Below are 24,381 nucleotides of genomic sequence, written 5' to 3' on the forward strand. Positions count from 1 at the left end.
GTCGTATGTGGCCTTGGGAGAGGAGGCCACCGGAAGTGACCCGCTGTCCATCACATTTGGATCCATCGAATTCCCCGAAGATGAGGATCGCTGGGGGCGGGCGTGGGCCGGACTGCAGCGCATGATTCGACATATTAAAACCACGAAGTAAAGAAGTTGGATATATATATGTATAAGTGCCTTTGAGTACTTACAATTCGGCCAGGAGCTTCTCCCTAGGGCGCCACTCGGAGCTGCTATCAGTATCCAACGCGGAGTTGTCCGCGAGGGAGACCCTCCCCTTCTTGGATGCCTCGGCCTCCAAATCCATGGAGGCCGTCCTTTTCTTCCTTCCCCCTCGGGGGGAAAGCTGCTTTCTTCCTCGTCGTCGTCGTCCTCGGTGGTAGGGGAGGAGTGGGTTTCGGCGTCTTCTGGCGTGCCTTTACAGCGGAGGCCACTTCTGGTCTCCTCGGCCTTCTTCTTGGCCTTATTCTCCGGCGCCTTGTAGGGCGCCGGAACAAGCATCTTCGTCAGAAGTGGGATAGCTGGGTTTTCGGGTAGTGGAGCCGGACACTGGATCCGCTCCACCTTCTCTGTCCAGCCCTGAAAAGACAGATAGAGAAGCTTAGACATCTTCCTTGAACGTACGGGTGAAGGATACACCTTGAAATATGAAAAACTTACCGTACTGGCGGGATGGGCCAGGTTGTACCCACGGTCCTTGGTCGTCTTCGGCCACGTCTCATTGGCCTTAAAAAGCACCTTCCAGATGCCTTTGTGTGTAGCGCCGAAGAACTGTTGCAAGGTCTGGTGCTTGGCCGGATCGAACTCCCACAAATTGCAAGTCCGACTTTGGCAAGGAAGTATCCGGCGAAAAAGCATCACCTGGATCACATTGACAAGCTTGATGTTCTTTTCCACCATACTCTTGATGCACGTTTGCAGCGCTGACACCTCATCCAACGACGCCCAGTCCAGGCCCTTTCCTTGCCAGGAGGTAAGCCGCATTGGGGCCCTGGAATTGAATTCGGGAGCCGTGGCCCAGGTGGTGTCGCGGGGCTCTGTGACGTAGAACCACTGCTGTTGCCACCCTTTGACGGTGTCCACGAAGGTACCTTTGGGCCATGTGACGTTGGACAGCTTGCTCACCATAGCGCCTCCGCACTCTGTGTGTTGACCACCCACCACCTTCGGCTTCACACTAAAGATCTTCAGCCACAATCCAAAGTGAGGTGGGATGCGGAGGAAGGCCTCGCACACGACAATGAATGCCGAGATGTTGAGGAAGGAGTTTGGGGCCGGATCATGGAAATCTAGCCCATAGTAGAACATGAGTCCACGGACGAAGGGGTGGAGAGGAAACCCTAACCCGCGGACGAAGTGGGGAATGAACACCACTCTCTCATGGGGCTCTGGGGTGGGGATGATCTGCCCCTTGGCCGGAAGCCGGTGGGCGATTTCCTGGGCCAAGTACCCCGCCTCCCGGAGCTTCGTAATGTCCTTCGTGATGGAGGAGGCCATCCACTTGCCCTGCGCCCCAGATCCGGACATGGCCGGAGTGCTTTTTTGAGGCGGAAAGGATGGAAGCTTGGGCGCTGGAGCTCAAGAATGGGTAGGCAGAGAGAATCCTTATCTCTTTATAAAGGCAGCGAATATCAAGCGCCTCCCCACTCGCCTTAAAACTCACCTATTCCCCAAGGGCCATGCAGACGGCGCGGTTGGATTACCCACGCCCGTATTGATGGGAATCCCACAATAAGGGGACACGATCTCTGCTTCAACAAGACGTGCCAATGAAAACCGCGTCTCGAAACATGGAGCGGGAGGCTAAAAAACGGTTCGAAATAATGACCGGGTGGAGACGTGGCGTCTCACTACAAAAAATGTCAGTAGATGGGACTTGTTAAATATTATACTCTTTGTGGAGCTTGTTTTACAGATCCGGACACGTTCTTTGTGTTCGAGGACTACTTTGAAATATTTGGAGGAGGAACCCGCCTTGCAATGTCGAAGACAATCTGCGCGCTGGACACATCGTCATTGAAGCCTGGTTCACGTGCTACTGAGGGAGTCCTGGATTACGGGGTCCTCAGGCGTCCGGGCTATGTGACGTGGGCCGGACTGATGGGCCATGAAGATACAAGATAGAAGACTTCCTCCCGTGTCCGGACGGGACTCTCCTTTGCATGGAAGGCAAGCTTGGCGTTCAGATAAGAAGATTCCTTCCTCTGTAAACCGACTATGTACAACCCTAGGCCCCTCCGGTGTCTATATAAACTGGAGGGTTTAGTCCGTAGGGGCAATCACAATCATACAGGCTAGACATAGAGGGTTTAGCCATTACGATCTCGTGGTAGATCAACTCTTGTAATCCTCATATTCATCAAGATCAATCAAGCAGGAGGTAGGGTATTACCTCCATCAAGAGGGCCCGAAACTGGGTAAACATTGTGTCCCCCGTCAACCGGTACCATCGACCTTAGACGCATAGTTTGGGACCCCCTACCCGAGAGCCGCCGGTTTTGACACCGACGGTCACCTCCATAAACGAGAAACATATCCTTAGTCCTTTTCAGGTATTTCAGGATGTTCTTGACCGTTGTCCAGTGATCCACTCCTGGATTACTTTGGTACCTCCCTGCCAAACTAATAGCAAGGCACACATCAGGTCTGGTACACAGCATTGCATACATAATAGAACCTACGGCTGAAGCATAGGCAATGACTTTCATTTTCTCTCTATCTTCTGCAGTGGTCGGGCATTGAGTCTGACTCAACTTCACACCTTGTAACACAGGCAAGAACCCTTTCTTTGCTTGATCCATTTTAAACTTCTTCAAAACTTTATCAAGGTATGTGATTTGTGAAAGTCCAATTAAGCATCTTGATCTATCTCTATAGATCTTGATGCCCAATATATAAGCAGCTTCACCGAGGTCTTTCATTGAAAAATTCTTATTCAAGTATCCTTTTATGCTATTCAGAAATTTAGTATCATTTCCGATCAACAATATGTCATCCACATATAATATTAGAAATGCTACAGAGCTCCCACTCACTTTCTTGTAAATACAGGCTTCTCCAAGAGTCTGTATAAAACCATATGCTTTGATCACACTATCAAAGCGTATATTCCAACTCCGAGAGGCTTGCACCAGTCCATAAATGGATCGCTGGAGCTTGCACACTTTGTTAGCACCTTTTGGATTGACAAAACCTTCTCGTTGCATCATATACAACTCTTCTTTAAGATATCCATTAAGGAATGCAGTTTGACATCCATTTGCCAAATTTCATAATCATAAAATGCGGCAATTGCTAACATGATTCGGACGGACTTAAGCATTGCTACGGGTGAGAAGGTCTCATCGTAGTCAAATCCTTGAACTTGTCGAAAACCTTTCGCAACAAGTCGAGCCTTGTAGACAGTAACATTACTGTCAGCGTCAGTCTTCTTATTGAAGATCCATTTATTCTCTATGGCTTGCCGATCATCGGGCAAGTCAACCAAAGTCCATACTTTGTTCTCATACATGGATCCCATCTCAGATTTCATGGCCTCAAGCCATTTTGCGGATCTGGGCTCATCATCGCTTCCTCATAGTTCGTAGGTTCGTCATGGTCAAGTACCATGACTTCCAGAACAGGATTACCGTACCACTCTGGTGTGGATCTTACTCTGGTTGACCTACGAGGTTCTGTAGTAACTTGATCAGAAGTTTCATGATCATTAGATTCCTCACTCACTGGTGTAGGAATCATTGGAACTTATTTCTGTGATGAACTACTTTCTAATAAGGGAGTAGGTACAGTTACCTCATCAAGTTCTACTTTCCTCCCACTCACTTCTTTCGAGAGAAACTCCTTCTCTAGAAAGGATCCATTCTTAGCAACGAATATCTTGCCTTCGGATCTGTGATAGAAGGTGTACCCAATAGTCTCCTTTGGGTATCCTATGAAGACACATTTCTCTGATTTGGGTTCGAGCTTATTAGGTTGAAGCTTTTTCACATAAGCATTGCAGCCCCAAAATTTAAGAAACGACAACTTGGGTTTCTTGCCAAACCACAGTTCATAAGGTGTCATCTCAACGGATTTAGATGGTGCCATATTTAACGTGAACACAGCCGTCTCTAAAGCATAACCCCAAAACGATAGCGGTAAATCAGTGAGAGACATCATAGATCGCACCATATCTAGTATAGTACGATTACGACGTTCGGACACACCATTACGTTGTGGTGTTCCAAGTGGTGTGAGTTGTGAAACTACTCCGCATTATTTCAAATGAAGACCAAACTCGTAACTCAAATATTCTCCTCCATGATCAGATTGTAGAAACTTTATTTTCTTGTTACGATGATTTTCCACTTCACTCTGAAATTCTTTGAACTTTTCAAATGTTTCAGACTTATGTTTCATCAAGTAGATATACCCATATCTGCTCAAATCATCTGTGAAGGTAAGAAAATAACGATACCCGCCGCGAGCATCAACACTCATCGGACCGCATACATCAGTATGTATTATTTCCAACAAGTCTGTTGCTCGCTCCATTGTTCTGGAGAACGGGGTCTTAGTCATCTTGCCCATGAGGCATGGTTCGCAAGCACCAAGTGATTCATAATCAAGTGATTCCAAAAGTCCATCAGTATGGAGTTTCTTCATGCGCTTTACACCAATATGACCTAAACGGCAGTGCCACAAATAAGTTGCGCTATCATTACTAAACTTATATTTGTTGGCTTCAATACTATGAACATGTGTATCACTACTATCAAGATTTGGTAAAAATAGACCACTCATCAAGGGTGCATGACCATAAAAGATATTACTCATATAAATAGAACAACCATTATTCTCTGATTTAAATGAATAACCGTCTCGCATCAAACAAGATCCAGATATAATGTTCATGCTCAACACTGGCACCAAATAACAATTATTTAGGTCTTAAAACTAATCCCGAAGGTAGATGTAGAGGTAGCGTGCCGACGGCGATCACATCGACTTTGGAACCATTTCCCACGCGCATCGTCACCTCGTCCTTAGCCAATCTTCGCTTAATCCGTAGCCCCTATTTCGAGTTGCAAATATTAGCAACAGAACCAGTATCAAATACCCAGGCGCTACTGCGAGCATTAGTAAGGTACACATCAATAACATGTATATCAAATATACCTTTCACTTTGCCATCCTTCTTCTCCGCCAAATACTTGGGGCAGTTCCGCTTCCAGTGACCAGTCCCTTTGCAGTAGAAGCACTCAGTCTCAGGCTTAGGTCTAGACTTGGGCTTCTTCACTTGAGCAGCAACTTGCTTGCTGTTCTTCTTGAAGTTCCCCGTCTTCCCTTTACCCTTTTTCTTGAAACTGGTGGTCTTGTTGACCATCAACACTTGATGCTCCTTCTTGATTTCTACCTCCGCGGCCTTTAGCGTTGTGAAGAGCTCGGGAATTGTCTTATCCATCCCTTGCATATTATAGTTCATCACGAAGCTCTTGTAGCTTGGTGGCAGTGATTGAAGAACTCTGCCAATGTCACTATCATCAGGAAGATTAACTCCCAGTTGAGTCAAGTGGTTGTGGTACCTAGACATTCTGAGTATATGTTCACTGACAGAACTATTCTCCTCCATTTTGCAGCTGTAGAACTTATTAGAGACTTCATATCTCTCAATCCGGGCATTTGCTTGAAATATTAACTTCAACTCCTAGAACATCTCATATGCTCCATGACGTTAAAAACGTCGTTGAAGTCCCGGTTCTAAGCAGTAAAGCATGGCACACTGAACTATCGAGTAGTCATCAGCTTTGCTCTGCCAGGTGTTCACAACATCTGGCGTTGCTCATGCAGCGGGTTTGTCACCTAGCGGTGCTTCCAGGACGTAATTCTTCTGTGCAGCAATGAGGATAATACGCAAGTAACGGACCCAGTCCGTGTAATTGCTACCATCATCTTTCAACTTAGCTTTCTCTAGGAACGCATTAAAATTCAACGGAACAATAGCACGGGCCATCTATCTACAACATAGACATGCAAAATACTATCAGGTATTAAGTTCATGATAAATTAAAGTTCAATTAATCATATTACTTAAGAACTCCCACTTAGGTAGACATCTCTCTAATCATCTAAGTGATCACGTGATCCATATCAACTAAACCATGTCCGATCATCACGTGAGATGGAGTAGTTTTCAATGGTGAACATCACTATGTTGATCATATCTACTATATGATTCACGCTCGACCTTTCGGTCTTAGTGTTCCGAGGCCATATCTGCATATGCTAGGCTAGTCAAGTTTAACCCGAGTATTTTGCATGTGCAAAACTGGCTTGCACCCGTTGTATGTGAACATAGAGCATATCACACCCGATCATCACGTGGTGGCTCGGCACGACGAACTGTAGCAACGGTGCATACTCAGGAAGAACACTTATGCCTTGAAATTTAGTGAGAGATCATCTTATAATGCTACCGCCGAACTAAGCAAAATAAGATGCATAAAGGATAAACATCACATGCAATCAATATAAGTGATATGATATGGCCATCATCATCTTGTGCCTTTGATCTCCATCTCCAAAGCACCGTCATGATCACCATCATCACCGGCTTGACACCTTGATCTCCATCGAAGCATCGTTGTCGTCTCGCCAACTATTGCTTCTACGACTATCGCTACCGCTTAGTGATAAAGTAAAGCAATTACATGGTGGTAGCATTTCATACAATAAAGCGACAACCATATGGCTCCTGCCAGTTGCCGATAACTGTGTTACAAAACATGATCATCTCATACAATAAAATTTAGCATCATGTCTTGACCATGTCACATCACAACATGCCCTGCAAAAACAAGTTAGACGCCCTCTACTTTGTTGTTGCAAGTTTTATGTGGCTGCTACGGGCTGAGCAAGAACTGTTCTTACCTATGCATCAAAAACCACAACGCGGTATAGTGATTGCTTTTTGATCTTCAGAAAGAACCCTGTTCATTGAATCCGATTAAACTAAAGTTGGAGAAACTGACACCCACCAGCCACCTATGTGCGAAGCACGTCGGTAGAACCAGTCTCACGTAAGCGTACGCGTAATGTTGGTCTGAACCTCTTCATCCAACAATACTGCTGAATCAAGAATCAACTAGTGACGATGGTGCGATGACGATGATGATGAAGCTACCGGCGCAGGGCTTTGCCTAAGCACTGCAACGATATGACCGAGGTGGATTATGGTGGAGGGGGCACCGCACACGGCTAAGACAGTTGTCTGTTGTGTCTTCTAGGGTGCCCCCTACCCCGTATATAAAGGAGCAAGGGGGAAGGCCGGCCGGCCCTAGGGCGCACCAAGGAGGGGAGGAATCCTCCTCCTAGTAGGAGTAGGATTCCTCCTTTCCTAGTCCTACTAGGAAGGGAAGGAAGGAGTGGGAGAGGGGAAGGAAAGGGGGGTGCCACCCCTCTCCTAGTCCAATTCGGACTCAAGGGGGAGGGGGCGCGTGGCCTTCCCTGGCAACCCCTCTCTCTCTCCACTAAGGCCCATCCAGGCCCACTAGTTCCCCGGGGGGTTCCGGTAACCCTCCGGCACTCCGGTTTCTCCAAAATCACCTGGAACACTTCCGTGTCCGAATATAGTCGTCCAATATATCAATCTTTATGTGTCGACCATTTCAAGACTCCTCGTCATGTCCGTGATCATATCCGGGACTCTGAACAACCATCGGTACATCAAAACACATAAACTCATAATATCGATCATCACGGAACGTTAAGCGTGCGGACCCTACGGGTTCGAGAACTATGTAGACATGATCGAGACACGTCTCCGGTCAATAACAAATAGCGGAACCTGGATGTTCATATTGGCTCCCACATATTCTACGAAGATCTTTATCGGTCAAACCGCATAACAACATACGTTGTTCCCTTTGTCATCGGTATGTTACTTGCCTAAGATTCGATCGTCGGTATCTCAATACCTAGTTCAATCTCGTTACCGGCAAGTCTCTTTACTCGTTCCGTAATGCATCATCCCACAACTAACTCATTAGTCACAATGCTTGCAAGGCTTATAGTGATGTGCATTACCAAGAGGGCCCAGAGATACCTCTCGGATACTCAGAGTGACAAATCCTAATCTTGATCTATGCCAACTCAACAAACACCATCGGAGACACCTATAGAGCACCTTTATAATCACCCAGTTATGTTGTGAAGTTTGGTAGCACACTAAGTGTTCCTCTGGTATTCTGGAGTTGCATAATCTCATAGTCATAGGAACATGTATAAGTCATGAAGAAAGCAATAGCAACAAACTAAACGATCATCATGCTAAGCTAACGGATGGGTCAAGTCAATCACATTATTCTCTAATGATGTGATCCCGTTTATCAAATGTCAACTCTTTGTCCATGGCTAGGAAACTTAACCATCTTTGATTAACGAGCTAGTCAAAGTAGAGGCATACTAGTGACACTCTGTTTGTCTATGTATTCACACATGTACTAAGTTTTTGGTTAATACAATTCTAGCATGAATAATAAACATTTATCATGATATAAGGAAATATAAATAACAACTTTATTATTGCCTCTAGGGCATATTTCCTTCATTAAGTTCATAAGAACAGAGTAACGCATTAAGTAAGATGACATGATGTAGCGGTATTAACTCAAGCAATATGATGAAAACCCCATCTTGTTATCCTCGATGGCAACAATACAATACGTGCCTTGCTGCCCCTACTGTCATTAGGAAAGGACACCGCAAGATTGAACCCAAAGCTAAGCACTTCTCCCATTGCAAGAAAAACCAATCTAGTTGGCCAAACCAAATCGATAGTTCGAAGAGACTTGCAAAGATATCAAATCATGCATATAAGAATTCAGAGGAGATTCAAATAATATTCATAGATAAGTTGATCATAAATCCACAATTCAACGGATCTCAGCAAACACACCGCAAAAGAGTATTACATCGAATAGATCTCCAAGAACATCGAGGAGAACTTTGTATTGAGAATCAATGAGAGAGAAGAAGCCATCTAGATACTAGCTATGGACCCATAGGTCTGAGGTAAACTACTCACGCTTCATCGGAGAGGCAATGGTGTTGATGTAGAAGCCCTCCATGATCGAATTCCCCTCCGGTGGGACGCTGGAAAAGGCCCCAAGATGGGATCTCACGGGTACAGAAGGTTGCGGTGGTGGAAAAGTGGTTTCGTGGCTCCCCTGGATGTTTTTGGGGTATAAGAGTATATATAGGAGGAAGATCTAGGTCAGGAGGTCTACGAGGGCCCCACAAGGTTGGGGCGCGCGCCCTACCCCGTGGGCACGCCCTCCACCCTTGTGGCTGCCTTGTGGCTCTTCTGACTTACAGTCCAAGTCCCCTGGGTGTCTTCTGGTCCAAGAAAAATCATCGCAAAAGTTTTATTCCGTTTGGTATTCCATTTTTGTGAAACTCTAAAACAAGGAAAACCAGAAACTGGTACTGGGCTCTAGGTTAATAGGTTAGTCCCAAAAATCATATAAAATAGCATATTAATGCATATAAAACATCCAAAACAGATAATATAATAGCATGGAACAATAAAAAATTATAGATACGTTGGAGAAGTATCAAGCATCCCCAAGCTTAATTCCTGCTTGTCCTCGAGTAGGTAAATGATAAAAACAGAATTTTTGATCTGGAATGCTACCTAACATATTTTTCCATGTAATTCTCTTTATTGTGGCATGAATGTTCAAATCCATAAGATTCAAAACAAAAGTTTAATACTGACATAAAAACAATAATACTTCAAGCATACTAACAAAATAATTATGTCTTCTCAAAATAACATGGCCAAAGAAAGCTTATCCCTAAAAAATCATATAGTCAGGCTATGCTCCATCTTCATCACGCAAAATATTCGAATCATGCACAACCCCGATGACAGGCCAAGCAATTGTTTCATACTTCTGACGTTCTCAAATTTTTTCAATTTTCACGCAATACATGAGCGTGAGCCGTGAACATAGCATTATAGGTGGAATAGATGGTGGTTGTGGAGAAGACAAAAAGAAGGAGATAATTTCACATCAACTAGGTGTATCAACGGGCTATGGAGATGCCCATTAATAGATATCCATGTGAGTGAGTAGGGATTGCCATGCAACGGATGCACTAGAGCTATAAGTTCATGAAAGCTCAAAAAGAAACTAAGTGGGTGTGCATCCAACTTGCTTGCTCACAAATACCTAGGGCAATTTGAGGAATCCCATCATTGGAATATACAAGTCAAGTTCTATAATGAAAAATTCCCACTAGTAGATGAAAGTGATATCATACGAGACTCTCTATCTTGACGATCATGGTGCTACTTTGAAGCACGAGTGTGGCAAAAAGGATAGTAACATTGTCCCTTCTCTCTTTTCTCTCATTTTTTTATTTGGGCCTTCTCTCATTTTTTGGGCTCTTTTTTTTTGTCCGAAGTCTCATCCCGACTTGTGGGGGAATCATAGTCTCCATCATCCTTTCCTCACTTGGGACAATGCTCTAATAATGAAGATCATCACACTTTTATTTACTTACAACTCAAAAATTACAACTCGATACTTAGAACAAAATATGACTCTATATGAATGCCTCCGGCGGTGTACCGGGATGTGCAATGAATCCAGAGTGACATGTATAAAAAATGATGAATGGTGGCTTTGCCACAAATACGATGTCAACTACATGATCATGCAAAGCAATATGACAATGATGATGTATGTCATAATAAACGGAACGGTGGAAAGTTGCATGGCAATATATCTCGGAATGCCTATGGAAATGCCATAATAGGTAGGTATGGTGGCTGTTTTGAGGAAGGATATGTGGTGGGTTTACGGTACCGGCGAAAGTTGCGCATCACTAGAGAGGCTAGCAATGGCGGAAAGGTGAGAGTGCATATAATCCATGGACTCAACATTAGTCATAAAGAACTCACATACTTATTCCAAAAATCTATTAGTCATCGAAACAAAGTACTACGCGCATGCTCCTAGGGGGATACATTGGTAGGAAAATACCATCGCTCATCCCCGACCGCCATTCATAAGGAAGACAATCAATAAATAAATCATGCTCCGACTTCATCACATAACGGTTCACCATATGTGCATGCTGCGGGACTCACAAACCTCAACACAAGTATTTCTCAAATTCACAACTACTTACTAGCATGACTCTAATATCCCATATTCATATCTCAAAACAAATCATAAGGAATCAAACTTCTCATAGTATGCAATGCACTTCATATGAAAGTTTTTATTATATCCCTCTTGGATGTCTATCATATTAGGACTAATTTTGTAACCAAAGCAAATTACCATGCTGTTTAGAGACTCTCAAAATAATATAAGTGAAGTACGAGAGTTCATCAATTTCTATAAAAATAAAACCACCATCGTGCTCTAAAAAGATATAAGTGAAGCACTAGAGCAATTTTGCCTAGCTCAAAAGATATAAGTGAAGCACATAGAGTATTCTAAGAAATCACGATTCATGGTGTCTCTCCCAAAAGGTATGTACAGCAAGGATGATTGTGGCAAATTAAAAATCAAAGACTCAAATCATACAAAATGCTCCAAGCAAAACACATATCATGTGGTGAATAAAAATATAGCCTCAAGTAAAGTTACCGATAGACGAAGACGAAAGAGGGGATGCCTTCCTGGGGCATCCCCAAGCTTAGGATTTTTGACATCCTTAAATATTACCTTGGGGTACCTTGGGCATCCCCAAGCTTAGGATCTTGCCATTCCTTATTCCATAGTCCATCAAATCCTTACCCAAAACTTGAAAACTTCACAACACAAAACTTCAACAGAAAATCTCGTAAGCTCCGTTAGTATAAGAAAATAAATCACCACTATTGGTAATGTTGTGAACTCATTCTTTATTTATATTGGTGTAACATCTACTGTATTCCAACTTTTCCATGGTTCATACCCCCCGATACTAGCCATAGATGCATCAAAATAAGCAAACAACACGCGGCAAACAGAATCTGGCAAAAACAGAACAGTCTGTAGCAATCTGGATATTTCGAATACTTCTGTAAATCCAAAAATCCTGAGAAATTAGGAAGTCCTAGATAATTTGTATATTAATCCTACGCAAAAATAATCACTATTTTATCGCTCTTCTGTTAAAAATGAAAACTAATCTCCTGGGTGGAAAAGTTTTTTGTTTTTCAGCAGGATCAAATCAACCATCACCATAAGCTATCCCAAAGGTCTTACTTGGCACAAACACTAAATAAAACACAAAACCACATATAACCAGAGGCTAGATGAAATGTTTATTGCAAAACAGGACCTAAAAAGCGAGAACAAAAATAAAATTGGGTTGCCTCCCATCAAGCGCTATTGTTTAACGCCCCTAGCTAGGCATAAAAACACGAATAGATCTAAGTGTTATCATCTTTGGCACGCAATCCATAAGTGGCTCTCACAATAGATTCATAACACAATTTAATTTTCTTTCTAGCGAAGTGTTCCATGCCTTTCCTTAATGTAAATTGAAATCTAATGTTTCCTTCTTTCATATCAATAATTGCAACTATCGTTCTAAGGAAAGGTCTACTAAGAATAATAGGACATGTAGGATTGCAATCTATATCAAGAACAATGAAATCTACAGGCACATAATTCCTCTTAGCAACAATAAGAACATCATTAATTCTTCACATAGGTTTCTTAATAGTGGAATCCACAAGATGCAAATTTAAGGAACAATCATCAAATTCACGGAAACCTAGCACATCACATAAAGTTTTCGGAATCGTGGAAACACTAGCACCCAAATCACACAAAGCAAAACATTCATAATATTTAATATTAATCTTAATAGTAGGTTCCCACTCATCATAAGTTTTCTAGGGATAGAAATTTCCAATTCAAGTTTTTCTTCAAAAGATTGCATCATAGCATCAACGATATGTTTAGTAAAAGCTTTGGTTTGATTATAAGCATGAGGAGAATTCAAAATGGATTGCAACAAGGAAATACAATCAATTAAAGAAGAATTATCATAATTCAATTCCTTGAAATCCAAAAGAGTGGGTTCATTGCTACTTAAAGTTTTGACCTCTCCAATCCCACTTTTATCAATTTTTGCATCAAGATCTAAAAACTCTGAATCATTGGGACGCCTTATAAGTAAAGTTGACTCATCTCCAGTCCCATATTTATCAATATTAACATTGGAAAACAAAGATTCAATAGGAGTCACATCAATCACTTTAAGATCTTCATCTTTATTTTCACGGAAACTAGAAGAACACGCTTTTGTAAACCAATCTTTCTTAGCACGCATCTTAGCGGTTCTTTCTTTGCACTCATCAATGGTAATTCTCATGGCTTTGAGAGACTCGTTGATATCATGCTTAGGTGGAATATATCTAAGTTTCAAAGAATCAACATCAAGAGAAATTATATCCATGTTCCTACCAAATCAAAAATCTTATGCTGTTTTTGTTCAATCAAAGCATTGAAATTCTTTTGCGAACTAATAAATTCTTTAACACTATTCTCAAATTCAGAGGGCATCTTATTATAATTTCCATAAGAATTGTTGTAGGACTTACCATAATTATTAGAGGAATTACTAGGAAATGGCCTAGGATTAAAATTACCTCTATATGCGTTATTACCAAAATTGTTCCTACCAACAAAATTCACATCCATAGATTCATTATTGTTTTCAATCAAAGTAGACAAAGGCATATCATTAGGATCAATAGGAGCACTCTTATTAGCAAACAATTTTATAAGCTCATCCATCTTTCGACTCAAAACATTTATTTCTTCAATCGCATGCACTTTTTTACTAGTGGAAGATCTTTCGGTATGCCATTGAGAATAGTTAACCATAATATTATCTAGGAGTTTAGTAGCTTCTCCTAAAGTAATTTCCATAAAAGTGCCTCCCGCAGCCGAATCTAAAAGATTTCTAGAAGCAAAGTTCACTCCGGCATAATTTTTTTGTATAATCATCCACAAATTCAAACCATGAGTGGGGCAATTTCTAATCATCAATGTCATCCTCTCCCAAGATTGTGCAACATGTTCATGATCAAGTTGCTTAAAATTCATAATATCGTTCCTAAGGGAGATGATCTTAGCGGGAGGAAAGTACTTGGAAATAAAAGCATCTTTACACTTATTCCACAAATCAATACAATTTTTAGGCAAAGATGAAGACCAAGTTTTAGCGCGATCTCTAAGTGAGAATGGAAATAGCTTCAATTTAACAATATCATTATCCACTTCTTTTTTCTTTTGCATATCGCACAAATCAACGAAATTATTAAGATGGGATGCGACATCTTCATTGGGAAGGCCGAAAAATTGATCTTTCATAACAAGATTCTGCAAAGCAGTATTAATTTCACAAGATTCTGCATAAGCATCGGGAGCAATCTGAGTACTAATAAAATCATTGTTGTTGGTATTGGAAAAGTCACACAATTTGGTATTATCTTGAGCCATCGTGACAAAGCAAGCAATCCAACACACGAGCACACAAGAAGCAAACGAAAGAGACGAACGGAAAAGGGGCGAAGAAAAGGTGAATCTTTTCGAAAATTGTTTTAGAAGTGGGGGCGAGGAAAACGAGAGGCGAATGGCGAATAATGTAATGCGAGGGGTGAGAGTTTGTGATGGGTACTAGGTATGTCTTGGCTTGGTGTAGATCTCCCCGGCAACGGCGCCATCCTTCTTGCTACCTCTTGAGCTTGTGTTGATTTTTTCCTTGAAGAGGAAAGGGTGATGCAGCAAAGTAGCGTAAGTATTTCCCTCAGTTTTGAGAACCAAGGTATCAATCCAGTAGGAGACAACGCGACAAGCCACCAAATACATGCACAAACAAACACCAACTTGCAACCAACGCGACTAAGGGGTTGTCAATCCCTTCACGTTATTCGCAAAGTAAGATCTGATAGAGATGGATAAATGGTAAAGTAATATTGTTGGTATTTTTGGTTTATGAAACAGAAAGTAAAAGATTGCAAAGTAAGGAACGGCAACAGAAATTGGCAAGTTGATGGGAAACTAATATGTTGTAAAATAGACCCGGGGGCCATAGGTTTCACTAGAGGCTTCTCTCAAGATAGAAATAATTACGGTGGGTGAACAAATTACTGCCGAGCAATTGATAGAAAAACGCAAAGTTATGACGATATCTAAGGCAATGATCATGAATATAGGCATCACGTCCGTGTCAAGTAGACCGAAAAGATTCTGCATCTACTACTATTACTCCACACATCGACCGACTCCTGCCTGCATCTAGAGTATTAAGTTCATAAGAACAGAGTAACGCATTAAGTAAGACTAGTCGCCAACCCGTGCAAAGGCACGGGCTAGTATGCAATAGAACTTTATATGGAATTTAGCAATTGTAAACATTAACAACATGAAAAGGTCACATGCATTAGAAGTATAATCATTACATATCTTTTGAAATAATTATTAATAATGCAATATTGGCTCTACACAATTTGTTTTTGCTTAATCTATGAAAAGTGATAATATTATCAGTGGTTAATTTCCAAAATGCAAACATTAAATTGCAATTTTACTATGTATTTAAAATTCATTTTTATAGAAATATTTCATGCTATTTTTGGTTGATATTTCTAATGTAAACGTTCGGACACAAATTTTTATTCTCATGGGAGACATATTTTTTTCCATATTTCTTTTAAAATGTCTACGTCCGTATTTTAGTTACATTTTAAAATACTGAAATTAATTAAGTTCATCTTTTGTATTTTCTATAGTTTTAGAATTGTGAAAGCTATTATTTTATAGCTTGCAGTCATGTGTTGTTACATATTAAGTTCTCTCTTGTCTATCAACTCTTACAATAATCAAGGTAGGGATTTTTTTTCTTACAAACTTTTGTTTTGATTATATTTAATTAAAAAAAATATAATTTTGAACTGGTATGTCTAGCTTCTAGTCTGAGATGGTTCAAATCAAGCAAACTTTCTCACAAAATTAGTCAAATATAGTAATATGTTGTATATGGTCGATATAATTCAATGACACTACACAATATTATGTTGGAAAAATAGACTCCACATTAATCTTTCCACCATGAAACATCGCATAATATTCCTAAATATGTAGCATTGGCTTTTTAGACCGGTGGAATTATCATCTGTTTATATCTTGAATATTGCAAATTTGATAGAGAAAATGAATTTTTAGTTCTATTTTATGCCAATCACTCAAATTTTTGGATTATATTTATTAATAAATAACCTACAGACAATAATTAAATATATAATAATGTACTATATATAAATAAGAAGAGGGCCTTTTATATGTGCATGATCTAAAAAGAGAATGGTCAACCAGAAAAGAGCATAAGTAGGAATGACATGTTGGTTAGTTTTACATGGTGGGAAACAGTGGATGGGAGATGATACCAGACATTTATTGGGGATACCATTGGAAATGTATAGAAACAAATGAGCCATCAGATAATCCCATTTTGTTATCCTACAAACCGGATACCTTTGTCGAAAAATAAGATGACCAATTTAAGAATTGAAATTGTAAACAATTCAGAGAATCAAAGAGGCCCTTTTTTGCAACAACGTTTAGAAGGATGATCCAATAATGCAGCAAATGCTCTAAAAAGGAGTTCCAAATTATTACAGTTATGGAGCAAGCATATCCTATCCCAAACAAAGTGGTACTCTGGCCTTGCATTCTCCAAATAAGAGGCTGAAATTGGTATTTAAATCAGCGCTAGAATATCTCAAATAAAGTCAACTCCAGCAAACCCTTTTTTTGTATATAATATTTCCTCAATATTCAAAGAATGGATGTCTGAAAGATACTATTAAGGGTCTTGAAAATAGTATTTTTTCTGAAAACACTATATCTATTAATATGATTGACCTTATGTACCTTGAGGGTTACCCAGAATTAAGGCCATAAATTTGCTCACCTCAGATACCATGATGTAACATAGAATTAAGGACAAACTATTCTTTCTCATCCTTCTCCAAATGTCTGAGACATAAGATGTTAAACTGGATGCTTCAGAACTAATCAAAACATGTCACGAAGAACTGAAAACGTAATGCACAACACACATTTAATACTTGGTTTGACATGATATAGTGTCTATCATCACCTGCATGCTTTAATATTTGTACAATCCATTGGGCTGCTACCTTACAGAAATTTGTTCTGTAATTTTCTTTCAGCTACGGGAATTGAATGTCTCATATTAACTCTTTTTAAATCACGTATAACTACACATGCATGCGTGTGCCTGTTATTGTACAAATATATCTTCCAGCAACTATGTTATGCCTTATCATAGTTCTTGTGCTGTTGACCTGTTGTTATCTTCAGAATCCACCTCTTTCTGAAACTAAAACTGCTTTCACATTAACCACTCTAAACTAATTATGTTTTACTTCCCTGATTTTCCCTCGGACATCATCTTTGCCATGTCTTTTGTCAAGATGCTTCTTCCTACGCTTCCTTCAACACCATATACACCATTTTCTCATCCTCAAATGCTACAGAAACTTCCGATGCAGGTGATGTTATACGCAGATTTTAGAAACATCCTGCATGGGGAATTTTAATTCAGAAAACAGATCAAATATTAGCATCAAGGTAGGAATCAAACAACATAGACATTTAGAATCACCTTCTTTAGGCTAGAACGCTAGTATCTATGACCCCTTTGCATAATGTTGTACGCGGCAAGCATGACACATGGCGCCATCTGGGTAGCCCTACGAGAGCATAGTTTTGCCGAGTGTAGAAAACGGCAAAACTATGGTGCCATGTAGTATGGCCGTTAACTTGTCATTATGTCTGTGTCATTTGTTTGTTGAGTTCCTTGTGTTTTGCACTCGACAATATTCTTTGCAGGTGTCTACCGAGTGCCCGTGGAAAAGAAACCAGCAAAATAAACTTTGCCAGCAGGCGTCCAACATAGTCGTGTTTTCCTCTGTTAAAGAGCTAAATTTCTCTCCTATTTAGAGATAAAAAAACTATAATCAAATACCAAGCTTTGCAGCAAAAGCGACCTTGGAGCTTAGCCTCAGATGCAAGACACGCATATAATAACATAACGATTGCTATCAACACATGAAAATATCCATAGATGGGAGTCACGTTGGTGAAAATCTAAAAGATGGGATCAGAGTTAGACTGCAGCTACGTTACTCAGTTAATTAACAAAACTTCTATTAATAGAATTAAATATCACTCCCGTGTACAAATAAAATAATTCTAATCTAATATCTGGCTTTGCAACAAAAGAAACCTGAGAAATAAGTTCGTCGAGATTGGGGCTTCTAATGCAATCGTGACACAGAAGGATGATCGTGAGAGCCACATTGCCGAGTTTTTCTTTTTGCATTTGCCTAGTGCGTTTGGCACTCAGCAAAATTGGGAATTCCAGTAGTGAGCACGTATTGTGTCCTAATGTATATTTTCCATGTATAGAAATAGAAAGACTATGTAAATATACTTAAAAAATACTCTTCGCAACATGTATGGGCCAAAGTATATATATTATATAGGCCGGATTTTCTTCCTGTGTCTATTGATTGATAGAATTGTGAGGACCATTAAAAGTTTATATCCATCAATAGACATTTTAGTCAAGACAAATCTTATGGCCGTAGCAAAAAAATCTTCACAAAGAGAAAATGAGCACAAAGAGAATTGGTTATCCAACATAAAGAGACAATGTGTATTGCAGGAGCAAAAGAGGGAACAAATAGTCTTGAAAAGCTATTGGTCGTAGCCTCAAACCATAAGTTTTGACGTACATGTAATTGACTTACTAAATCCAACAACTCGGCAGCCTTATTATAATCCTCTGTGAATTTATAAATTTAGAAGAAATAAATTAATAAGCTATAATGTAATGGCCGAAAATAGCAGGAGCATCAGTGTTATATATCTCGGGAAAGTTCTTCTAATAATTTTAAAGGATAATAGGTATAAAATAACTACATGCATTTATCCTCATTGACGAATTGGTCAAGACATTAAGAAGACGAACTGAACATATACATATGTTTTACTTGAGTGAAATATGTGGAAAATCTGAACAAATAATTTGGTTAAATGTACATATCAACACATCAGATCCAGTGCAAAGCAGGTAGCAGTGAGTGCACGTTATAGAAATTAAAAGGCTACATACCTGTACTTTTTAGGGCATCCATGTTGGATCGTCTTCCATAGGTAGATGATAGAATTATGCTCCGGTGCCTACATGTGTGCATAGCAGAAATGAAAATTTTGAAGTGCATCGTTCAATATGTCAAAGATAGAAATTAGAAGATTCTTTTTGTTGGAGTATGTTTTATATGGTGTTTCCAAATCAAGTACCACAACTGTATGTGTAGTTTACATGACACTGTGGTCACTAAAATATCATGAGATCTGAACAGAAGAAAAGGGGAAAACGCATCAGAATAAAGTAGGAATCACATCATCCACGAACAATTCTCAAGTATTACCTTGGGTACCACTATATTTTTTAATTATTGCCGACCCTAGAGAACATGTCATCCTTCAACTTTCAGACTGCACTTACATTTGTGATTAGTGGCAGCAATTAGATGGCAATTTAGCTGAATGAACACATGTGCAAAGGGAAGACCCCATCAGACCTGAATTCATCTAGTGACAATGAATATATGAGATCTGGAAGATACTAATGCTGAGTTGCATCAACCATAGAAGTAGACTTACAGTTAGTCTGATTTTAAGAAAAACATGAACAAACACATGTTCGGCCGGTGCGCCCTATGGGCCTATTGCACTATGTTTAACACCCTCCCATAATCACAACTTGGACATGTTGAGATTACGCTTAAATTCCTCAAAACTTCTTGTAGGCAAGGCCTTGGTAAACCCATCAGCAACTTGATCTTGAGAGTGAATAAACCGAACATCCAATTTCTTGGCAGCAACCCTTTCTCTGACAAAGTGAAAGTCTATTTCGATATGTTTAGTTCGTGCATGAAAAACTGGATTAGCAGAAAGGTATGTAGCACCAAGGTTATCACACCATAAGCATGGAGCTTGTTTGTAGCGTATGCCAAGTTCCTTAAGCAGAGACTGAACCCAGATAATTTCAGCAGTAGCATTTGCTAGTGCCTTGTATTCTGCTTCTGTGCTGGATCTAGACACAGTAGCTTGCTTTCTAGCACACCAAGAAATCAGATTTGGACCAAAGAACACTGCAAAGCCACCAGTTGATCGTCTGTCATCTAGACAGCCTGCCCAATCAGAGTCAGAGAATGCACTGACAAGTGTTGATGGTGACTTGCTGAAAGTTAGTCCAATGCTCGAAGTATTTTTAACATATCTAAGTATGTGTTTTGCAGCTGACAAATGTACTGTAGTAGGTGCATGAAGGAACTGACATACTTTGTTCACAGCAAAAGAAATATCAGGCCTAGTCAAGGTTAAATATTGTAATGCACCAACCATACTTCTGTACCTGGTGCTATCCTCTTGGTTCAAGAGTTCTCCCTCTGACAAGGACAATTTTTCTGAGCTGGACAAAGGTGTCAATGCTGGCTTGCAACCTTTCAACCCTGATTTGGCTACAAGATCAGTTGCATACTTTTCTTGGGTAAGATAGAGGTCATTTCCTGCTCTCTTTACTTCAATACCAAGAAAATAATGCAGGTTTCCCAGATCCTTGAGAGCAAATTCAGAATTTAAATCTTTTAACAATCCTGTGACAGCCTCATCTGATGAACTTGTGACTATAATATCATCAACATATATAAGTACAAATATGGAGGTATTTGACTTATTATAAATAAATAATGAGGTGTCAGATTTGGAAGGAGCAAAACCAAGTGCCTGAAGTTTTGAGCTCAACCTGGAATACCATGCTCTGGGAGCTTGTTTTAATCCATACAAAGCCTTATCAAGCTTGCAAATGTGAAGGGTTTACTTTTGTCCTCAAACCCAGGAGGTTGTCGCATGAACACTTCCTCTTCCAGAACACCATGGAGAAACGCGTTCTGTACATCTAGCTGACGGAGACTCCATCCCCTAGACATGGCAATAGACAAAACAAGGCGAATAGTGGCAGCCTTTACAACAGGACTAAATGTGTCCTCATAGTCTAAGCCATACCTTTGCTTAAAACCTTTCGCAACTAGTCTGGCTTTGTAGCGATCAATGGTTCCATCAGACTTCTTCTTTACTCTGAAAACCCATTTACAATCTATCACATTTTTACCTTTCCCTTGATGTGCAGAGACTAAATGCCAGGTTTTATTTTTGTCAAGCGCCTTGCACTCTTCTTCCATGGCCCTTTTCCATCGTGGATCATTCAAAGCTTCTGCTACAGTACGTGGAACAGTATCTGCATCATGTGTATTACAAGCATAGCCAAATTTTGCTATATGTTTGTAGTTTTTCGGTTGGATTACTCCCCTTTGAAGTCTGGTCCGAGATGGCGAAGAGGCAGGCACAGAAGATCCAGCGCCTGGATCAGCTGCAGATCCCGAAGACGACCTGTCGGGTGCGTCAGGCGCGGGTGACGAGGCGGGATCTTCTGCGGCCAAAGGGCGTGACGTACTGGAGGATGGCGGCACAAAGGATCCCGCAGCTGCGCCAGCCGCAGCGTCCGGCTCATGATGGGGCGATGATGAGTGGGCCCCCGCAGATGCGGCGCGGGACTCCACGCCCGGATCCTGCCGAGGCGCGCGCCGCGTGTAGTGACGCGGTTCGGGGCCGAACCGACCGGACGCAGGCGGCACGTGGTCCACCCGTGCGGGCGCGCCGTGATTGGCCGGACCGCGGCTGTCGTGGCGTGGCGCGGGGCTCGGTGCAGATTCGTCTGTCCCGTCACGCTCGGATCCCGCGGCTGATGCGCCCCGATCCCGAGGCGGATCTGCCTCGATGGCGCTGCTGCTGCATCCAGGAGGCATAAAATGACAGTTTTGGCCAATTTCTTCAGCATTTTCTGTCCCATTTTTTTCTGCTTCATCACAAAACTCATCACCACCATTAGTAGGAGGATTAGTCAATAATTGATCATTAGTAGTAAAACCATCCCCATTATCAGAACCGGTGAGATGAGATGGAAGAAGAAGAATTTCCTTTTGAAGGAGAGTGCCGGCGTTTGGGTGGAGATGTGCAAAAGGAAAAACTGTCTCGTCGAACACAACATCACGGGATATATAGACACGACCCGTGGATACATCAAGGCACTTAACACCTTTATGTTGTGGACTATAACCATTGAAGACACATTGTTTTGACCGGAAAAGGAGCTTGCGATTGTTGTAGGGACGAAGATTTGGCCAGCACGCACAACCAAACACTTGGAGGGATTTGTAATCGGGTTTGGTGTGAAGCAGGCGTTCTACCGGAGTTTCATTGTTGATGACTCTACTAGGAAGAATATTAATAAGATGAACTGCGGTGAGAAAGGCTTCATCCCAGAATTTTAATGGCATAGAGGCAGCTGCAAGAAGAGCTAGACCTACTTCGACGATATGCCTGTGCTTACGCTCAGCAGACCCGTTCTGCTGGTGAGCATGAGGGCACGATATGTGGTGAGATATGCCAATCTGTTGGAAGAAGGAATTGAGGTTTCTGTATTCCCCTCCCCAATCAGATTGGATAGCTAGAATTTTGCAGTTGAACTTTCTTTCTACAAGTGCTTGAAAGTTGTGAAAAACTTGAAACACATCAGATCTCTTTTTGAGGAGATAAATCCACGTGTACTTACTAAAATCATCGATGAAGCTTACATAATAAGTGTGGCGCCCAACTGAAGTTGGCGCGGGACCCCAAACATCAGAGAAAATGAGTTCAAGAGGCTTGGTAGAAACACTTGTAGATATAGGATAAGCTAACTGGTGACTTTTAGCACGCTGGCATGAGTCACAAATAGTTTCACAATCACGCTCACCAACAAACGGGAGCTTATTCTTTCTAAGTAATTTCTCAATCAAAGGAAATGATGCATGCCCTAATCTATCGTGCCATCGTGTTGAAGACACTTTGGTGACACCATAGGCTTGTTTATTCAATCTCCTAAGCTCCGGAATCAACGGGTAGAGCCCTCGAACGCATCTACCTCGATAGAGGATTTTGCTCGTGACCTGATCCTTGATCAAAAAGAAAAATGGATGAAACTCAAGGAATACATGATTATCGAGAGCAATGCGATGAACGGAAAGGAGATTCTTTGATGCACTAGGGACATGCAAAAATTTTCTGAGACGAATATTTTTGTGGGGAGTTTTTATTACTGAATGACCAATATGACTAATGCTCATACCTTCTCCATTGGCGGTATGGACTTGGTCTTGCCCACGATACTTTTCGCGCATGGTCACCTTCTCCAACTCCCCTGTGATGTGATCTGTCGCGCCGCTGTCCACGTACCAGTTCGTGTCGACGCCGTAGGAGCCGTCGGCTGCCCCCGCAACCTTCTCATCTTGGGAAGATTCTTCATCTTCCTCGTAGCGGTACCAGCAGTCCCGCGCGGTGTGGCCTGGCTTGCCACAGATTTGGCAGCGCGGCACGTCAGGAGCAGCTCGTGGGCGGCCTCCGCGGCGACCCTTGTTGCTGTTGTTGTAGGGCCGACCGCCGCCGCCGTTGCCGCTGCGTGGAGGAGGGTTGCCATCGCCGCCTGATGGCTTGCCCTTGGTGCGCTGCGGCCCACGATAGCGAGATGAGCTGCCACCGCCGCGTCCACCGCCACCGCGGCCGCGAGCAGCCGCGTTAGCAGAGGATTTGAAACCTCCACCGGACCCCGCCGAGCTGTAAAGGGCGAGACGCTGATCGAAGTTACTCATCTGGGCGTAGAGATCGTCGATGCTGATGGGCTCGGTGCGGGCGTCGTTGGCGGAGACGAGAGGTTGGTACTCCATGTCGAGGCCGGAGGTGATGTAGGAGATCAGCTCATCATCATCGATGGGCTTGCCGGCAGCTGCGAGCTCATCCGCCAGGGACCTCATGTGGGCGAAGTAGGCGGCTACCGACTGCGTCCCCTTCTGCGCCGTGGAGAGCGCGACTCTGATGTTGTTGACGCGCGCCCTGGACTGCGACGAGAACATGTGGGCAAGGGCTGCCCAGAGCTCGTGCGGCGTGGCTATAGATGTGACCTGCACGAGGACTTCCTTGGTGAGGTTATTGAGCAAGTATCCAAGTACCTGCTGCCCTTCTCTGAACCAGATCGGATAGAGAGGGTTGGGTGTTTTCTCCTCCTTCCCGTCCTTGTCCTTCGTGATGATGAACTGGGCGGGCTGCGGCATCGTCCCATCGACGTAGCCGAAGTAACCAGCACCTCTCAGCTGCGGCGTCACCTGGGCACGCCACAGAACATAGTTGG

At 41.9% G+C, this 24,381-nt stretch overlaps 1 pseudogene; it reads right to left on the reverse strand.

The window, feature by feature from the left end:
- Positions 1–23,829: 23,829 nt before the first annotated feature.
- Positions 23,830–23,968, reverse strand: LOC123056316 (uncharacterized; annotated as a pseudogene).
- Between the last annotated feature and the right edge of the window lie 413 nt (positions 23,969–24,381).

Source organism: Triticum aestivum, chromosome 2D, assembly GCF_018294505.1.
Source record: "Triticum aestivum cultivar Chinese Spring chromosome 2D, IWGSC CS RefSeq v2.1, whole genome shotgun sequence".
Classification (NCBI taxonomy): Eukaryota; Viridiplantae; Streptophyta; class Magnoliopsida; order Poales; family Poaceae; genus Triticum; species Triticum aestivum.